This window comes from Columba livia, chromosome 2, assembly GCF_036013475.1.
Source record: "Columba livia isolate bColLiv1 breed racing homer chromosome 2, bColLiv1.pat.W.v2, whole genome shotgun sequence".
Taxonomy (NCBI): domain Eukaryota; kingdom Metazoa; phylum Chordata; class Aves; order Columbiformes; family Columbidae; genus Columba; species Columba livia.
The window spans coordinates 127,436,574-127,457,459 of record NC_088603.1 but is presented as its reverse complement, the minus strand read 5'-3'; the positions used below and the strand labels follow the sequence as shown (position 1 = coordinate 127,457,459).

At 37.9% G+C, this 20,886-nt stretch overlaps 1 protein-coding gene across 12 annotated transcripts in view; it reads right to left on the bottom strand.

Annotated features, from left to right (window-relative positions):
* SULF1 (sulfatase 1) overlaps positions 1-20,886 on the bottom strand; it is a 124,570-nt gene that overhangs the window by 84,015 nt on the left and 19,669 nt on the right. For 11 of the 12 annotated variants that reach the window (XR_010470613.1, XM_065053742.1, XM_065053739.1 and 8 more), the window contains 2 exons: positions 17,829-17,896; positions 15,569-15,666 (listed from right to left, as the gene is read on the bottom strand). The gene's annotated coding sequence lies outside the window, so the exon portion shown is untranslated. Of the gene's footprint in view, positions 1-15,568; positions 15,667-16,931; positions 17,241-17,828; positions 17,897-20,886 lie in introns of all 12 variants that reach the window. The other variant, XM_065053743.1, reaches the window with a different exon arrangement.

Sequence of the window (20,886 nt, the reverse complement as noted above, 5' to 3'; positions counted from 1 at the left end):
AAACAAAGCCGAATAGTTTTATCCAACTTACCACTTTAATGTAACTAGTTGATTTGATTTAATCATTTAATCCATGCTCCCTAGTGCCTTCTTTAAAGAGAGACAGCAGGTAGGTAACACTCCTATGTACTAAACCAAGCCAGCTATATGTTTCTGAAGCATGGTTTTCATTTTGATAGAATTACAAATTTGTTTCTCTTCTTGACAATAAACTAATCTCACTCCTGTAAGGGTGGGGACCCGTCTAAGTAGCCACAGAACCATACGAAGCTGAAACTTCAGCCCTTATCCCCTCTACAATTAACTAGGAACAATTTTGTATAGAAATGGACTTTGTTAAAAAGTGGTGTGAAAGGTTAAACAATTGGTTTGTTCAAATAGCTGAAGTAACTGAACATCTGAGCTTGACTTTGGAACATGAAAATTCTCACAGCAAAATACAGTGTGCAGAGGAATTTTGCCTAAGGCTATGGTATGAATGAACCAAATCATCCCCTGAAAAAGACATTTCTTCAGTCTTCAAATGAGCATGTAAAATATGGGAACTGGTATATTATAGCAAACAAGCTGTCTTTCATGTAGTAAATTTTTTTCTGTTTTGCTGTATTATTAGTACATTCAGCCAGACTGACACTATCAGTTTCTTAATTCCTACTTACTGCTCTGTTTTTAGCTCTGTTAATTTTGTTACAGTTCAGTTAGGTTTGAAAAGCACAACAGAAAGCATCCATGGAAGCAACTGAAAGAGTTCCACTCAGGTGCACTGAAAGTCCACTCAGGAGAGCTGAAAGGAGCTCCCTGGGTAGGGAAGCCTTGCCAGCAGACAAAGGACATGTCACAGGTCTGCCATGTGAAAGCCAAGTACGCTGAAGTGCCCTTAAATTAAATTAGATCCTTTAAAGTGAAAATAACAGCAAAGACCACAAAGGCTTTTTTTTTGTTTTTAAGGTTTCTGTTATAAAAAACAGTGAGACCATTCATATTGCATAAAAACCATTGATATCAAAACCTTTCTCCCATCAACACTCAGTTACAGTACTACTGCTTGTGTGGCTATGAGTGGTTAGAAAGACACTAAGGCTGTCAAACTACAGGACAGAAATGATGCATCAACAAAAGCTGCTCTGGTTAGCACTTTCTGAACTGTATGATAAGCACTTTCATCTACAAAGAAGTGGTTCTGAGCATTGTAACCAACAGATCACATCTTTTCCTGATCTAAGGTTCTGCAGTGGGGCCACCTTGAAGATAGATTAGTTTACTTGCTGGATAGGCTTAAAGTTTCTGAAGCAAGCGTAAGGAACAGAGAATAGGCAGGGTGCTTGTGGCATGGGGACTTCTGCAGTCTGGGCTTTCTTTTTCCAACAGGCCAAGAAAAGTCAGTTGAATAATACAGAAGCAGTATTACATTACTAGAAGCACAGAGGCTGTACCCAATACATTCAGTTTTACTTTTTAATTAATTTAGAGTATGTCTGTAGGCTAGCACAGTCACAGAGACACAATAAAGAAATACTTCTCAAGCTTCATGTGAGATACGGTATTCTTACTTATTGTCCTCCGGCACTGCATATTGTAAGACTTCTGCTTGTCTAGATACAATTCTGTGACTAACTGATGATTAATTAGCTTAACTCATGCTCTTGTCAAACTCACTACTTTCATAAGTAATTTCTTAGATGACTTAGCTCATGTAGACAAACTCAGGCAGTTATTGACATAGTTCAAATAATTCAACACTTCTAGCAGAAAGGCTCAAAGAAATACAGGCAGACTGAAGTCTTACCAAATGTCCTTAATGAAGCTTTCTCTAGGGTCACAGGCAATAGATATTTTTAGCTTCACAGAGCTTTCAGAATCTATTCCACATGGCATGTCTCTGGTCCTTGTTTTGATAAGAAAAGATTAAGGGACTTGCCCAGGCAAATAGCAAGACATTGTTGGAACTACCTGTATTTATGTGAGTTCCAATGCCTTTAACAGACAATACCAATACTAGTTCACTTCTCAGTTAGGCAGTATCTTAATTTGCCCCTGCTTACATTAAATGCCTAAGAAGGTTTGGCCAGAATCTTGTCTACAGTTATAATGTATAATTACTTCCTGTATGTGATTGTTCCCATCTGGATGAACAGGCCCATATGCTGTCAAATATCAATCAAAAATGGATCAGTGGTTAGCATGGATCCACAAATTTATCAGTATTCCAGTGACAAACAAGACCATCCCAGTATAACTCTTATTTACCTTTTAAATTTTGAGGCTCAATGAACTAATATTTTTACAAAGTTATTGATGATAAGTTGCTATAGAGAATAAAAATACCCGAAGCCCACATAAAATTCTGCTTCAGCACCATTAATATGTTCTTCTTCTTACATTTGCTCTAATTATGTTTCAGTCTTGTTTGTGGATCTTGGTTTTCCATTGTCTAAAAGCATGTTTGAGGTTTCTGGATTTCACTCATACATCAGCTAACTTTATAGTTTCAGAACCTCCACTACTTGAAACAGGACTTTTGAAAAGTGAGAAAAAAAAAAAAGAAAAAGCAATGAATATACAATCATAAAGAAGAGGGGTGAACGTCGTAAAAAGTTACTGCCCAGATTTCTCTGCTTTTTGGCAAGGCAAAATCAAGGGCAGCTAAGACCAACTTCATTTGGAAGTGCCCCTGTCAGGTTTGGAAATCACATTCCTCCACTGCAGTAACATTCACAGCCATCATAAAACACAAAGACTTCGAAAAATCTGAGGCTAGGCTTTCAATATTATGCTAATATATTTGTGTCTAACCGTCATACAAAGAAAGTTAATGTGTATGAATGTTACAATTTTGGATAAACAGAAAGAATCAGTACTGGACTGCTATTTTATGACATATGCTTTCAAGAGCTGCTCAGGTCATAGTGCAAGCGTCAGACTAGGACTGATGCATTAGAGTCTCCTGATGTGAAGTACAGTTTAGAGATGAATATACATCCTTAAAATCCATCTTTTATTGACAACTTAAAAACATCTATCCTACTAAACCCAAGTTTTTATCAATCTATAAATATCCAGAGTGGGCTTTGGAATACATGGACCACTCTGACTGAAGACAGGCTCATGCAACTCCTGGCACTTCAGAAAGACATGTTAGTTAAAATAAAAAAAAATTAAACAAACCAACTGAAATCTTGTGGTACTACACCTCCACTAATAAATTGCAAACTCCTTTTCCAGAAAAATGGACTGTGGTGCAGAAGCAACTGGTTCATTCCCCTCATCCTTTGTCACCTGCCAGCTTCAGGTTTGCCACCAATGCCAGCTCCACTATGGGCTTGACAGAGCAGCATTGAGCCCAAACTAATAAAGCCCAGCTGGATACAGGCTGGCACCATCAAGAGCCTCTGTGTTTCCCAGGGAACTGGCTTACCATGGAGCCAGATAAGATTCAGATGGGCTTATTAACTCCATCTCTGTGTAATGCAAAAGCAGCTGTACTGATTATGGAGTTGAGATGCTCCTGGAAGCAGTGTAGCCACATTCACATGGCTCTGAGCTTCAGCTAATATCTGTGACGTGAATAATCTGCAACACATGGATAATCCAGCACTGACTGTATCCTGCCTCTGAATGGGTGCAGAACTCACATATCTAGTGAAGTAGCACTGAGACAGAAGAATTTAAGAGCTCTGATTCTAAAAGCAAATCAAACCCTTCTTTATTTCTAGACTGTCAGCAACTTGCTTTGCACAGAAAAATAAATCTGAATCTTATTATTTAACAGAAGAAATTTTATTACTTACAGTCAGATTCACTTTCATGCATAGGATCAAGCACAAAAATCTATAAATCACTTCAGGTCTGTTCTGATGACTTGTCAGTGCTTCTTAGGTCTTGGACTGAGCCTCTCTTGAGGTACGAACAAGCCCCTGCAGACTTCACTCTGCTTAGTACTAAACAACTTCTGAAGGTGATGAGTGCCCTTACTTTATGGTATTAATCATTATTTGGAACTGTTCGGATTCTACTGGACTAGCTCTTCAACTTCTGGTTTTAATATTTTAATTGAAAATTAAGAAGAGTAATTGAGTTATGTAGTGTTCAACAGGAGTTAGCATTACTAAATGTTTACTGAGCACCCTGAATATTTTCGTCATCAGAAGGACAGTCTAGAGTTACTTGCCTCATGAATACAGGCCTGTATCACCATTTTGTGATAGACAAATACACATAAGTTAGCCATACACTGGATTTTAATCACCCTTGAGGGCCACATAAGAGAATAGGTTAGAGTTTATTCACATTAAAATCACAACAGTTCAAATCCAATCACTGTCTTTACTTCACACATACATAATTACAGTGGGTGTGATTCACCTTCATATTGCAAGCACCTAGATTTAATTCTGAAAACGGCACTGTCTCTACATGAGGTAAATGTCTAAGCTCCCATGACAGTCAGAGGGGAATTCAGTCTGTACAGTCAGGGAAACTTGGAAACTCTTTTGCTGTCCAGATGCAGCTTTCCAAGCCCCACTGGCTGTATTGACTCAAATGCTTTTGTCTGTAACCGAACATCAGATAGTCACTCACTAACACTACATCTGGGCCTCTGAATCCCACATAGTGGATCAGTTAATTGGTGTAATTTCTGAACTATTGCCTCATCCATTTTACTGAAAAGATATTGAAAAGAACAAATTTGACAGAATTTTAGGATATAATCAACCCACTGTACGTACATGGACTAAAATCTGCCTGGAGATGCTTCTTCAAGTTGTACTTAAAGTTACAACCATTGTACAACTACAAAAGGTACAGAGGAAAGAGGAAGAGGATGAAAAAGTCACATTAGGCAGAGTTTCTTAAATTTTCATGATTTCTCAGCTTGTGTCTGGGGAGACTACGATTGCCACAACAAAACAAGGCTAGAGATTATATCCATGTTTGTCTATATCTACCTACAGGCACACACACACACACATATATATGCACACTATTTTCCTTTTTTATATATGCCTTTGAAACTCAGTACACTTATTTCTTCATAAGGTTAGAGAAAGCATATTACTGTCCTACAATGTGCAGTTGGGAGGAAAAAAAGAAACTTGTGTTTAGAGGCATCAATTGTAATCCTGAATTTTAACAATATAAGCCAATATAATACTGTTGCCTTTGGAAGACTGACACTGACACAAGACTTTCCTTGCAACACTAAAAGTATTCTCTTACTGCTTTTCCTTATCCTTTAGGAAAGATGTGTTTGAGTACCCAGTGCTACTGTAAGGGGAAAGCCAGGTGCAATTTTGCCCTCTAATACTTTTTTACTTTCTCCCCAAACCTAATATAACATCATAGTCAACAGTGCCCTGTTCTCTGTCCTCTGCTCAGCTGTGCTAAGTAAGCTAAGGAAGCTGTCCCGATCCCAGATTTTGTTGTGAAAAGCTTGGGGGCAATTTATATTACATTTTCAGATGATTTTTAGTTTCCTCTTCAGTCTGCCATTTTTACATCCTCCACAGGTTTCTACAGAGATAAAAAGGCAACAGGAAAGAGAATAAAAAGGGGAAGGTTTGGGGAAGTGTTCAAAGTTAGGGAAACTCTGATAAGGAAAAATGTGATGAAAAGAAAGGGAGAAGGGAGGCAACAAAACAAATGGCACAGCTGTAAGAAAGGCACGTCCATGTACAAGTCTGTGCTGATTAAGATAATCAGGTTCAGTTAAACCCCTGTATGGACACCTCTGGGAACTGTGACACATATGCAAACAAATGAACAATCTCTAACAATGCTTGGGTCACTATAGCATGAACCAATGTGCTTTTCACAAGCATTTACAAATCACATCAGTGCCCTTTCAGAGAAACTTAGGAGCTTAACTTCAGAAGAGCAATTAAAATAATCCATACCTATCATGCTGCACAATTTAAGATACCTAAAGTTCCTTGGAGACCTAATGCTAGGTTTCTGGGTCTGCTCAGTTGTCACCCTGTCTTTGTTGCAATAATTGCCTAAGATCCTACCTTTTAACTGGAACTGTTCAGGAGATACAAAACAGGGATAATTCTCCAGAGGATCCCAATTTATCAGGCACACATTGGCCATGGAAAATTCATGGGATGTTGGGGATCCACCAGGAAACTGGAAGTCTGAGATTCAAACCCTCCTTCTTCCATTGACATCTTGAGCTCCAGCTTCAATCCCAGGAAAGTTCCTTTGTCACCAGGAAATGGTGGCAAAAGGTTTAGTCTACCTTTCCTAAGAAAGCTTCTCTGGGCAAGATCTGTACACTGGGGAGGAGAAGAAGGGGACACTCAGTTCTGTGGGCTAGATCATTTGATGTGTGGATGCAGTGCTGGGATTTTTGAGACCTTTCTGCTCTTTATCAAATGTCAATTTTGGGATAATATGTCTAGGAGCAAGCGCTGAGACTGAGGACAAGACTTCAGGCTCCAAGCATCTGCTTCCCAGAAAAGCCTGACTATAGCCCTGACCTAAGTTTCTGCATTTATGCAAGAGACCCTTCGCCATCCCCTATAATCTGTTTCCATTATTTCCCCTTGCTCAGATACCAGTCTTCTAGAAAATCTACTACACAGATAGTAGGTATCTGATAATACTTAGCAAATACTATTCCCAGAGGTTCATAAGCTTAACTCCCTTCGTTGCCTCTTGCCTTTAAAGAGCAAAACTTTGAGTATTTCTCACCACTAAAATGTACAGGAGAAGCCATGTGTAGTCTGTGACTGTTCAGGAAATGTCAGACTCCCATCTAAGTGGCCTCATGCATTTTCTGATTCCCCATTAAAGATGACCCACAGAACTGTATAAATCTTAGTATAGTCATATGACTTTATCAATCACTGAAAAACTTAAGAAGGAGCCAGAAAAGCAGCACTTTAGCTCTGCTCCTGAGTTTCAGCTATTCCTTCCCTAGGACTGATGCATGCAAAGTTTCACAGAGGCCGTTGTTCTTAATAACTGCAGTTGTAAGGCTAGTTTGACCTACTGTACCTAAATATATTTAAACAAAAAATGTGCTCAAAACCCAATAAATATATAAATCATTCTTTCTGTTTCTTTTTATGATCAAGAAGAAATTTGCTGCCTAGGTAAAGTCAGCTTCAAAATTGTTTGCTATTTAGCTAAAGGCATAAAAATTCCTTTGGGAGGTCTGAACTAAATGAAGCTATAGATTTCAGAGCTGGAGGTTTAATAATTCCCTCTGTTCAATGCTCAAAGGCACAGAGCTCTCTTGGGCAGAGGCTACAGTTTGCTGAATTCATTGAATGAATGCTAAAAAGACCCTGATCCACTTAAACACAGAAGCAACTTGTCATTACTTGCACTGTCAATACCTGAAAACATGTGACCTTTGCTGCTGGCAAAGTAACATCTTATAGCCCAGAGGTACATTAAATGAGCTTAATGCAGAAGCAGTTTGACACCAACATTAATCTAGGGCATGTGGACTTAGGAGAATCACAAATCTTCATTTATAGCTTGAAGCAGGTCAAACATCTCCCTTTATAGAAACAGCATTATTATTTAAAATAAACACCTCTAAGATATATACAAAATATTTTAATTAAATGGCTGCATTCTATCCTGCTTACCTTTTCTCTGCAGTTTTAGCAGCACATATTGCTCTGCTCATCACTAAACTCTTGTGTAGTTTGCTAGCACCAAAACAACTCCATATCCCCACATCCCTGAAATGGTTGCAATTCATTGATGGGTGAAATGATCCCTCTTATTTTCTTCATACAGTGAAGTAACAGTGCTACTTGAAAATCTATTTCTTTATTATTATACCTTATAGAAAAGACATAAGTCTGCAGAAAGAAAAAAGAAAGTCATTGAAGCACAAGGGCCAGAAACCTCTTTTATTCTTACTTACACAGAAGGCAGACACATTTCAAGTTTGTATTTTAAAATGCTGATCTATACGCTGAAGTATATTGTTGCTATACAATATACTCATCAAGAATGCACATAGAAATGTCCCAAACTGAACAGTTAGCTTGCAAAGTGACAACTTCCTATTCAGCAGTCTTTGCTCAGCAAATAACAAACTTTGAAATTACTTCAACAGAAAAACAACAACAACAACAACAAACTATTTTAGTCTTTTTATTTTTCCCTTTTCATCTCTTTCTGGCCAATAATGTTAAAATTTTAAACAGGACCTTGTGTATTAACTCAATAGCCAACTGTCAGATACAGTGGAGCAAGTTCTCCAGAGGGAAATAACTTGTTCAGATGTTGTAATGGTGACAATATTATTAGTAACTGTACATAGGGCACCTCAAGTTTGTAGCTAGAAAATGTTTGCTAAAGGAAAATGTCTAATGTAGCCTGTATACCTTTAGTAGTGGTGATTTGTAAGATAAGAATTACGTTTGTGAAATTGCTTGCAGGACAGCACAAACTGTATAACTTCAATACATTCACTGCAACGATCATGTGAACAACAGAAGACATGGGAACCTCATGGTACTGGTCTTACGACAGAGCTGAACTTTCATAAAAATCACCACAAATTTTTCACAAGTCTGAAATCGTGACGATAACAACTCTACGTTTGAACTGTTCTTGGAATGAGACAGATCCTCTCAGCTCTCTGTCATCACATATTTTTCCAAAAAACACATACAAGCATCCCTGTTCTGTCTATTCTAGTTAATATCCTTCAAGTTAGCGGTTAGATCTTTATTGCTGTTGTATTTCAGCATTATGCTTCACCTCTGCATCACCTCCCTTTATTTTTATCTCAGCCCATGACCTATGTGTGATACAATAGGCAGACTAGAAGAAAAGTGTCTCAGCAGAGACCCAGCAGAAAGTTTTGGCACACCCAAGAATCAGACATGCATTTGGATGGTGGTACAATGGCACATGGTAGCAACTAGAAGGGAAATTGCAAGAAAAAGACAAAACCCACCACCATCACCCCAAACTGTCCTCAAAATACTTCCTTTTTTCAAATGGTTTAAAATTCATCATGATCCAGCTGAGCACCTTGATATGTAAATGTAATCTGCTATGTTTGTTCTGAGCATCACAGAATATAATCCTTATAGAATATTAAGTGTAACCTAAGCAGGAGGTCCTGCAAACACAGTTCACCACTTCCATGGCATCATGGCCTCTAGTTGGGACACAAATTTATTGAAAACACAACCTAAATTCAAAGTCCAAGTTTCCATAGAGAAACTGTGTACTTTTGTTGTCTTATGGTATTCTGTACGATTTCAATTGTTCTGAATAGTGTTGAATATTCAGGAACACGCAGTATACGTGACAGTTTAATTTGGTACTATTTAAACTATGAAAAGCTGTGGGGAAGGCCTCCTCCATAAAAGAAAAAGTTAATGTGTGTATAAGAATCTAAAAATATAGGTGAAGAATGTTTTTGTTTCAGTTACAATTACTATGTCATCATAACTTTATTTGCTTTCAATTAGTTGCATGGTTGAACACTGTCACTCAGTCATGTCTCCAGCTATTTATAAATATAGAATTAATGGCTATAAAGGCCTGCTTTGTTAATCAGTTGTTATATTTTATTGCTTTAGTCATCTTAATTTACATCTCACAAGATTTCAAAATCTCATAGAAGCTCTGGACCTGATCACCAAAGGGTCTGAGAATGCTTTCAGTGGGAACCAGAACGGCCTCCAGCTTCCAGGATCAGGTCCTAGACATAAACAGTGCCCACTGTGCGACACACAGCTGCTGAGCCGTGACACCTGGGATTTCTCTATGGCATTTAAGACCATCCCATTACTACATTATCCGAGCACTCCGTAATCTTAAATGTGTCCATTTCCGCAGCTCTCATGTGAGATGGCGAAGCAATGTTTTCCCTGTGGCACTGACTGTAATGTTGTCAAAGTCTTCACTGGAGCAAGGATTTGATACTAAGTTCCTCTAAATAACAGGTTAATCAACTAACTAGGGTACCAGCTTTCTCGCTGCAGCATGGCACCAAAGGAGCTGAGAAGACGTGATGACTTACTTAGAGAATCTCTCATGTACACCTCATCTCTACACACTCCTATATATTAAAAACTGCAAACCTGGCTGGAAACACATGCATTTTTCTTCCACATGATGAATAAAGTGTAAAACATGGTTGAATTTTTCCCCAGAAGTAATATCCTCACTCTAAACATTTCTTTAGGTGAGAGCCTGCACTTCATTAGTACATAATCTGGTTGCTTGTCAAGACCAAATCCCAACAGGCCCTCATGTGACACAGAAAACAGGACATTTTTCTTCCTTCTGGGAACAGATTGAGGAGGCAGTAAGGAAAATGATTATAACTTGAGGCAACAATGAGCAAAGAAATGTTGTCTTAGATCTGCAAATGTGCAAGGCAACAACAAATGCTGGAAAGTTTTCCCATTAGTGTTTCTTGGCCCCAAATCAGTAATCTGCTTCATTGCTATGTCAATAGCACATATACATATATAAACACACGTCCAACTGCTTTTCTCACTGCAAGTAGATTTAAGCAGTTGCAGATATGTCCTTTTTTTTCTAGATGACCAAAAAAGTCCTCTGTGAATAAATGTTAATCTTATCCATATACTTCACTCAAAAAGCATCTACAGTTTAAATATTACTGTATCTCACCACTGATGTCACATTAGGCAGTTGTGTTTGTATGGTTTTGCTTTAGCTGTTTCCTTTTGTCTTTCTGGTCTTAATACCTAAAGCCAGAAAAGAGTTTTCTTTCTAAGTCTTCTTTTTTTTTCCATTCCTTGACTATATCATTATGATCTTAATGATTCTCTAGGTCTACTTTCTGATGAAGATATTTTTCATTTTTTCAAGAAAAACAGTGAGATACTTCTATTGCTAGTAACTTGATCCAGAAATGTGGGGCTGAAAAAAAACTCCATTCTTGTCAAACATCCATCTGAACTGAAATGTTTGGAAAAGGTAAAGGAAATAATGACAGACACAAATAATTTACAAAATTCACTTTAAAAAACATTTCTTACATGAAGTATAGGAAGTATTTTTATCAGAGTATACATGTCTTATTTTGATGCCCTTACATAGCACCAATCCTGCACTAAGCCATGATGTTGTGGTTTAACTCCAGCTGGCAACTAAGCACCACACAGCCGCTCATTCACTCCCCACCCCAGCAGGATGAGGAAAAAGAATTGGAAGGGTAAAAGTGAGAAAACTCATGGGTTGAGATAAGAATAGTTTCATAGCCAAAATTAAACCAAACAAACAACAAAAAAAACCCCACCAAACAACCTAAATCAAAACAAACCACAACCAAACCAAAAACAAATAAAATAAACAAAAGAATACACAAAAAACCCCCACCCTAGTGAAAAGGAAAATAAGAAAGAGAGAGAAATAAAACCCAAGAAAGAAAAACGATGGAAAGGAAAGCAGTTGCATATCACCAACCAAACAGTGCCCAGCCAGGCCCTGAGCATTGGCCCCCTGGCCAACCTTCCCCCTAATTTGTTGCTGAGTATGATGTCATATGATGTGGAATATCCCTTCGGTCAGTTGGGATCAGTTGTCCCAACTGTGCCTCCTCCCAGCTTTTTGCGCACCCCCAGCCCACTGGTGGGGTGGTGTGAGAAGCAAAAAAGGCCTTGGCTCTGCGTGAGCTCTGCTCAGCAGTAACTAAAATATCCTTGTACTATCAACACTGTTTCCAAGACAAATCCAAAACATAGTCCCATACTGGCTACTATGATGAAAATTAACCCTATTTCATCCAAAACCAGCATACACAGTAACACAACTGACACTGGATAGGAAGTGACTTGTCTCTTAGAGGAAAATAACACCACCTATATATTGGAAAAGGTCCATATATACTTCCAGAGACTGGGATTTTGAAAGCTTGATCTTGACATCTTAAGAATACACTTATACAAAAGCTCTTACCTTCAGTTTAGTGCAGGGTGGGGAGGAAGTTTTTTGGACCTATTTTTCTCTTGCCCATCTCCCTTTTCCTGAGCACACTCTCCGCACTGTACCCACCAAACTGCTGGCCACCTGTTCCTCATTAAGGCACTCAATGAGGAGAAACATGCCAGTAAGAAAACCAATGAAGCAACCTAATCAGCAGCTGAGAACCCCTTCCACTAAGTAGCAGGAGGAAACGAAGAAAAACCTCATACTTCCTCTTTGGAGCTCTACTGGTGTGAACTAATTTAATAGGGATGAGCTGCCACAAAGGCGAACAACTGCTTGCTACTTCATAAGAGTGACATGTGGTAGGTTACGAATATACTAAAAGTGAATCCCAGAATCTTCACTTTCACAGCTTCTGGAGTTAAAACTCCAAGATCACAGACTTTATACTGTATTGACAGGCTGTAAAAAACTCCCTCTGAAACTTCATCAGTGGCATATATACAAAAAGATAGAAAAGGTTTATGTGTGAGAGGGTGATGGAGAAGAAAACCAAATGGAAAGGGCAGTTATTTACAAAGTTAGATCAGAAATGTACTCTGGGCAAGAAAGTCACAAAATAAAGAGGAAATGAAAGGTCACAGTTGTGTATCTATTGTAGTTAGAAGCTGTATTTAGGGGAAAAACCCTATTATCTTTGAGTTAATAATCCTCTTCTTCATAATCCTCTTTTCCGAACCAAGAAATTTGACAGCATGAGAGTCAAAAAGAGTTGAGAATGAGTAAATTTTAATTGCAAAAGTGGAATATCCTAATGAGATGCAACTAAGGTCACTGATGGCAGAGATCATTTGGGAGGGATGTAGAAGCAAATAGTTCAGTACATACTTCTTAGCAGGTAATCTTTGTGTCTGAACATGTATGTGTTTGTAACACAGAGATGTACCTCCCTGTTAGAGGATTTTTCCCATGGGACTTCCCTATTTTTGGGGGGTATTTCCTTGTGACCTTTTAGCAGGAGAGGCAGAAAAAGCCTCTAGACAAAGAGATGAAAAGTCTTGACAAGATCCTGGCTGGAGAAAGGCTGCCTGATTACAAATTCAGCATGGCTTGGTTGCATCCTGTGTGGACAAATAATAATAATGAAATATCATGGCAGAGAAGAAGGAACCCTACAAAAATAATGTAATTCTGGTCTACACCTTCTAGCAGGGTGCTCAGCAATACCTTCTACTGATAGACCAGTGACTGTGCCCTCAATCTGCATACAGTAAAACGAAGGGTGATGTATCGAACTGTAAAAAACAGTTACTTGCACTTACTGCATGTTCCTCAGCTTCCCAACCTCTCCTAACAATCTACCTGTTGGGATTTTTCCAAGTTATTCTGTGAGACCCATCTGACCATTTACCCACTGGTCAGCCTGGTACTCTTGACCTAGGGTTCCCTCATGAGGATTCACAGTTTGAAGCCCTTTAAGCTGGAGTGAAATGCCATAATGCGAGCCTTTCTGGTTCTTGTTTCAAGATCATGCTCATTTCAGTTGAAGTGAAACAGGTTTTTCAAGCTCTTACACTTCTCAAAAATAAACTGGGATCCAAAAGCCTGTTTGGAAGTGGGACTGGAGTATATGTGTGTGCAGTAATGAAACTGTATTTCTAAAAAACCTGACCCCAAAGGTTTTGTTGTATTCGACTTAATTAACTGAAGTTGGCTTTTGTAATGTCAGTGGATAATGTGCCAAGAAAGTCTTTGCACTGAGAGTGTCATTAATAGATTATATACATAAGAGACATGATTTTTAAGCTTCAGGTCAAAAAGCCACCTTTTCATTTTTCTTGGAACTTTCCAACTATTTTATCCATGGTGCAAGTGACAACACTTTATTTCATAATAAATACTCTGAAGGCATTCCTAATACTGACAAATATGTATTATATTTATGCATTCTTCAGAATTATAGTTTCATTTTATGAGATACCATGACCCTAAATCTATAGAGAAAAAGTATGTTTATAAATTTTTCTTGAGAAATGTCTCTACAACAGCACATGATGTAGTCAATGAAAAGCGAACCTCTAAAGTGTCAGGTTAGATAAACAATGTCCAAACTTTTGCTAAAATATATATATATCTGTATATATATATATATTAAAAAAAACCCTTTGGAGCTGCAAAAAAGTGCTTGGAAATCTTCCAATATAAAGTCCCTCATAAGACTGTGCTTCCTGCCTTTGGTAGACTGGGAACATCACCAAAATTATCACTTGTCATTTCACTGGATAGAACTGGAAGGCATTGCAAATAGTAATCCAATTCACTGTCTTCAACAAAAGCAAGATCACTTGTCTGAATCATGTCATTTCATAGCTTCCACTTCTGTGGAAATCCAAGACATGCGTTTTCTTGGCCCTACTCTAGTTAACCTCTTTAAGAGCAACTTAGGAAAAATACAGATAAACCTGAGAAAAATTTAGATAAAGTTGGGAGAGCCCATTAAGCTGGAACCGGAGATAATGTATAGGACAGCCTGGATATGCTGTCTGCAAGCAAACAATATGTGCTTTATATGGGACCAATAAACAGACACATCGGGAGGGAAAATAAAGCAGATTGAATAATTTCATATTCATTCTAATTGCTACAAAACATTATCTGAAGATCTGGTAATTTAAATATACTGTAATTAACATAAACTATGAGCTAACATGTCAAATAGTAACTGGTTCCAAACAAAGTTCCATACAAAGGCTCACATGTGAAATAAACTTGATGTATACCAGCTACCTTTCATTGCTAGTGATGTCTTAATTTTAAATCCAAATTTACCTCTGCCATATATATATCTGCTATTAAATCACATGCAATTGCAAATTGTTTAACCAGAAATATTTTACGTAAATGAGATGAAAGAATATAATATAGGTGAAGGGAAAAATTAATCTCAGAGCATTTCAAGCTTGCTGCTCTGTGATCTGTCATGTGGCTTTATATTTTTATTTGTTAAGTTGAGACATATGATTTGATACTCAGCTGAGTGCCATAATTCCCACATCACAAGGTCACCACACAACTTGCTGTGACCTCCTAATCCCACCTAAAAGTCAGCCAGGCCTTGAAAACACTAGTGCAGATCTTTTGGAATTGCTTTGGCAGAGTCACAAAAAACAGCTTGCATAGTGCTTTTCTTTACCACAACCAGCTGCATACAGTGAGATTAGCTTCAAGTTATCATAATCCTCATGTTCACATAAACAAGGGAAAATTCCAGACCATTACTTTTTGCTTAATGTATATCTTTCCCTGCAGGAAAAGTGCACTTTTATCTTGACATTACTCAAGCCTGTAAAATATTCCTTTTCCTAAGCTCAAGAAGGGCATACATTTTGTTCACAGGGTATTCAACAACCACAAAACATACAATTTCTGGATGCCTTAAAAAACAGAAAGTTAATAATAGCAAACCTTGGATTAGGCAGCTATCTGTGTAATCATTTACTGGCTCACTGACATGCTAAGGGTCCTTGGGTTAGTCTTGAGCCTTTAAAGTTTGGCAGGATAGAACCCCCAGAAGATTTACTACAGCTTAATTATTGACCTGACATAATACTTAGGTTATGTAGCACATGTTGATGGCTTGTTTGGTTTAATTAATTACTGAATAAGCATTTTATTTTTGTACCTTTTGAGATTTCCTGCAGTTAATGTGCCTTGGTTAATTTTCATAGCATTGGACAGAAGTCTGCGTGCCTTGCTCAGTGATTTTATTATAGGCAAAACCTGCAAAAAAGGGGAAAACACATTAATACTTATAGCTGCTTGAAATCACACATTCTATTTGTAACACAGGCTCTGTTCATACTGGATTTAGAATTTGTTCACAAAACTAAACTTATTAATTCCTTTTTACTTTGCTGAATCCCCCTGCAGATCCAAGTTTATCCTTGTCTAATTACCTTGCTTAAAAGTCAGCAAGCTGCCATAGTTAAAATAATTGAAATGTTAGAGAGCATACGTTAATTTTCAAAGATCCTGACTTCCTTGTGTCTTCTTTGTTATTAAAGTACGTATCAGTGTGTACCTGCTTTTAAGTGCCTTGATACAGCTGAGAAAATTTATGACAGATGTTCTTCCACATGCAAACAGATAAACAGAGTGCTTTCCTTTTGTATTCTCTGTGGGAAAGCTCTATCAAATTTAACAGAAATGTATATCTTCAAGTTAAGTGTAGCCTTATTTTTTGTTGAAAAAAAAATCTTTACATCTCCAGCTTCAGATTCTAATGGATGGTTCAAATAGCTCGATGGCCATCACTAAGTTCTGTAACTTGTCAGGATATTTTATGAAAATATTTGTAACATTTTAATAAACCTTCAGTTTTGAAGAGACTTACCTTGGCTTTTGTAATCATTCATTTGCTCTTTTCTAAAATGATGTAATATTAAAATAATTTAATAATTGGCACAAATTAGACCATTTTGGTTTTAGGCAACTGAAATGTAACTACCACAATCTACTATATTAATCTAAATTCCTCACTCACCTTCTTCCTTTGATAAGAACCAGTTCATATCTACTTTCTCCTTGTCTGGCCTGACCTGCTATTAAGACGTAAGATCTCCTGAGTGGCTCCACTCAGGAGAAAGTTTCGTGATAGAAGAAGAACTCTGTTTCATTTACGTTTGTGAATACAGGAAATATTTTGTTAACATGAGCTGTAGTTTCACATTCCCTTTGCCTCAACTAGTCACAAGCTTCTAACAGAAAAGACATAACCTTCCCCTCCTGTCCTGGTGGCGTGTCTCTCCAATGTGTGCCAGCATACATGCTCTTGATGTTGAGGGGAGCCAGGTGAAAGAACTAATCTGACCAAGTCTTAATCCTGACAGCCCAAAGCATGCCAGCAAGCAGTTTAGTTTTCAGATGTGTCAGCTCTGTCATCTGGCTCCCTGTGTTGTCGCACCATTGCCAGTGCTGTCACAAGAAAGGAGCAGAACTGGGGGTCACCACCTGAGCAGTCAACACATATATCATGCAACCCTCACCTCGGACATAGAGGGTGCTAAAACCACCAGACAGGGTTCTGTATAAGCCAGCCCATCAGTTGAAACAGCCTCTCTCTAGGCTTGAGTCTCCTCTGTTGTGAAGTCCTTTTCTCTGTCAGTCTGTCTGCTCCCCTTCTTCAGGACCTCTGTCCATCTGGCGCACCACCTTTCTGGAAGGGCCAGCCAAAGCCTGGCTGCCTAATGGTTTTGCACTCTTGAACAGCTCCAGGGTTTGACTTTGGTTTTGGAACAAGTGTGCTTTACTGTTTCTTACAGCTGTTTTACAAGGGCAGTGGCAAGGAAGTCTATCTGTTTTGAGGATAATGAATGCAGTTAGATTCTTGATTTGAGAAATTCTGAAAGGTCAAACCCAGCCTTATTAGGAAATCTCTGGTGTCTTGCACAGACACCAGCAACAGAAACAATGAACACATATGGGGAGCATTATTTCATGCACAGCTGGGTACCTGGAACCAAAAAAAAAAAATCCCAAGAAAAATTTGGGCGTTTATAGATTCCAGTGAATGGAGTGGAAGGAAAAAAAAAAAGAATGAGCCCTTCCTTCAACAAACCCAAAATGGTGATAGTGTAAATCAAGGAAACTAAAGTACATGCACCCCTCATATGCTGCAACAAAATGAAATGTAACCTTTGCTTCTCTGATGCAGAACAGGTCAGTGCAGTGGCGTATACAGTGCCTGGTAGTGGACTCCTTGTCTCAGTTAATTAGAAAGGACCATGAATTTTAAATCAGTGGCTTTCAGGCGGCCAAGACTGTGAAGATCTGAATAATTTTATATAAAAAGCTGCCAGCATTTGGGAACTTAACAAATTACCTCCTAGTTATTATTATACTATAAATCAGTACTTGCAATATTACAGTCCTCTAAATCTTACCTTTTTCTTATGCAAGAAAGAAATACAGTCATTATTTTTCCACTCTTCCTCAGTTCAGCCTTATTTTTCTGTAATAAATAAAGCAACAAGGAGATATAACAATTTCTAAGCAATAAATTTAATAATATTTTTTTAAAAAATCACTTGAGTTTATCTATATATTATTTATAAGAACATAACCCATTACAATAAGAAAGACATTGCATAGAATAGGGGTGTCAAACTCATTTTCACTGGTTGGCAGGGGGGGGGGGCACATCAGCCTCGCGGTTGCCTTCAAAGGGTCAAATGTAATTTTAGAACTGTATAAATGTAGTAGCAGTTACATAATATACAGACAAACTCAAGTGTAGGAGTAGTTACATTTATGTGGTCCTAAAATTAGATTCGGTCCTTTGAAGGCAACCGTGAGGCTGGTGTGGCCCCCAGTGAAAATGAGTTTGACTGCCCTGGCATAGACTAATGTTTTTTTGAGAAGTTCAGTATGCCTTAATGGCTCATTGCTTCTAATTTCAGCAGGGAAGGGTTACAGAAAAATACACTGCTACTGCAATTTTCCTTGTCATTTATCAACAAATTTCTTTCTTTTTTAATTCTTTTCTTGAGAAGGTCATGCCGATAGTGTACAGTATCTACAGAGGGCAGTAGCTCTCTAAAGCTGCTTCTGCAGGTGCAAAGCAGAAATTCATCCAAACTTATTTAGATTCCAGCCAGTAAGTTCAGTTAAACCTGATTCCTAACAAATCAAAAAACAAACCAAAGTGCTGTTAGGTTTTCAAGTTGGTAGTGGCTGTGAAAACCAATAGGTCTTCTGGGATTTCTCCTTGAAAATTTAAGCCTAGAGTCTAGATTGAATACTCTTAATGTAGAACAAAAATACACAGGTATGGAGTAATTTGAGACGTGAAACACAATGTTATTATTGTATTACCTAATACAAGGTTTTGGCTCTCTTTCTTCGAGAGATTGGTCCCTCCAGCTTTTAATAACTTATTTTTTGTTGATCAGATTCCAATTTTTTAGAAATGCTGTAATAGCTAGGATAAACAGACTGAAGGGTTCTTTGTGATTCTCACTAGCTACCATTGAACCTTTTTGCTCGCCATTAATGTCACATAAAGTTATGGGCAACTAATGAAGACTTATCTTTCTCTCTGGATACCCTCAGCACTCTTGAGCATGTATATCGCTTGGGCCAAGAGGCTAGGGATTAAAAAAAAGCACTCTCACCATCAGTCACACTCAACACGACTAATCTGTCCCAATGGTTACATAAGGCCTCCACATCACAGGAGCCAGCAACACCCTACCAACCTTCTGAGTGCAGTAACTCCCAGGTGACCAGCGCTAGGGATGGGTGAGTACACCAGGCCCCTTCCCACAGGAGCTGGCTGAACATACAGTGGTGTTACATCAGTTTTTTCCCCCAACAAAGTCTGTGATATAATGAAAAGCCAAGAAGTCACAACTGACATGTTTTTTCCACTTACTGTATTAACTAGACCAAGTCTCAAGCACATGATGCAATGAAAGATTAGCTATCAGGCACAGGATGAGAGCATGTAAAAATGATTAATCAAATTATTCCACTTTGAAACATAAATGAAGTCCCACTATGTTTTGTTACAGTTACTTGTTGTAGTTGTGTGGAAGGGTGGGCTGTGATGCATAGGCCAGATTTTTAGCTTCAGTTACATGAGTGTAAATCCCACTGAAAGGATGACTGCATTTAAGTACCAAAGGATGGATTTTGGCCCTTAACTTGCTATAAAAAAAGATATTTTTTTTCCTATTATTTTTGCTATAGGAAACAAATCGGGCAAAGAACTTTTGGAAGGAAAATGTTTTCTAATGGCCAAGAGTATAATAGCAAAGAAAATAAAGAAAATAATTTATCATGATGAAAATAAGTTAATGAAGAAAACAATTGTAAGAACAGCAATCAAACAGAGGCAAGATGCTTAGAAAAACATCCTCAAATCATCCCTGTTCACAATCGCTAAGCTGACTGCATGTGTACAACAAAAGCTCTTTTTCCCCTGTTTAAAATATGTCCTTCTTACATTGTGAGACATCCATGATTTTTTTTTACCTCTTCCTTCTAGCTCACCACTGCATTTAAGATGCTAGTTTCAAGTACGTGTGATAAAGCAAATCAGGAATCACCTAAAGCACCAACTGGAGTGAAACAATGGTTTTAGGAATCTCTTTATCTACACATACAAAAGGCTAAAATTATGGATGATGAAGCAAAGTGACAATGACATAAGCTATTGGATGATAGAGGGAAAAAATGAATCCAATAACACAGGAATTTTTCTGTTTATTTTAGTGGGCATTGAACAAGTCCATTACAGAGCAGAAAAAGACACTTGGAGATGGTAGTTACTATTGTCAAAGTTTCCAGATCCCTGTTTTCCACATTCATGAGCATATGAAAACATAATACTTGCCAGTAGGTGCACAAATGAGTTCATTATGACTTAACATTAGAAAGGATGTTATACCATAATTTTATTCTATGGAAAAATGACCCATTATTTTCTTAAAATGCTGCTGTGTTTAAATAAATTGCAGGAGCATTTTCATTTTTCTTCTTTCTTCTTTTCTTTCTTTTTTTCTTTCTTTCTCTCTTTCCTTCTTTCTTTCTTTCTTTCTCTCTTTCTTTCTTTCTTTCTTTCTTTCTTTCTTTCTTTCTTTCTTTCTTTCTTTCTTTCTTTCTTTCTTTCTTTTCTTTCATTTTTCTTCAGGTTTCTCTGCACCATTTACTATCTCAATTCTGAATATAGCCTTAGTCAGGAGTCTTTCCACAACACATTTCCAACCTGTGGTACAGATAGAGACTTAACAGCATCCCACGATGAGAAAGGCTTACAGCATGCCATAATGCAAGATTAGTATTTACTGTTCTGCCTTTGAACAGCAGGTGTTTAGATACTGCTGCATGGCATATTATTTGGGAATTTTGGGGAATGTAGGTGTATGTGTGACAGTGAGAGAAATCCTTCCTGTATAACACAGACAACCAATAATACATAGGAGCAGTATCTCCTGGGTA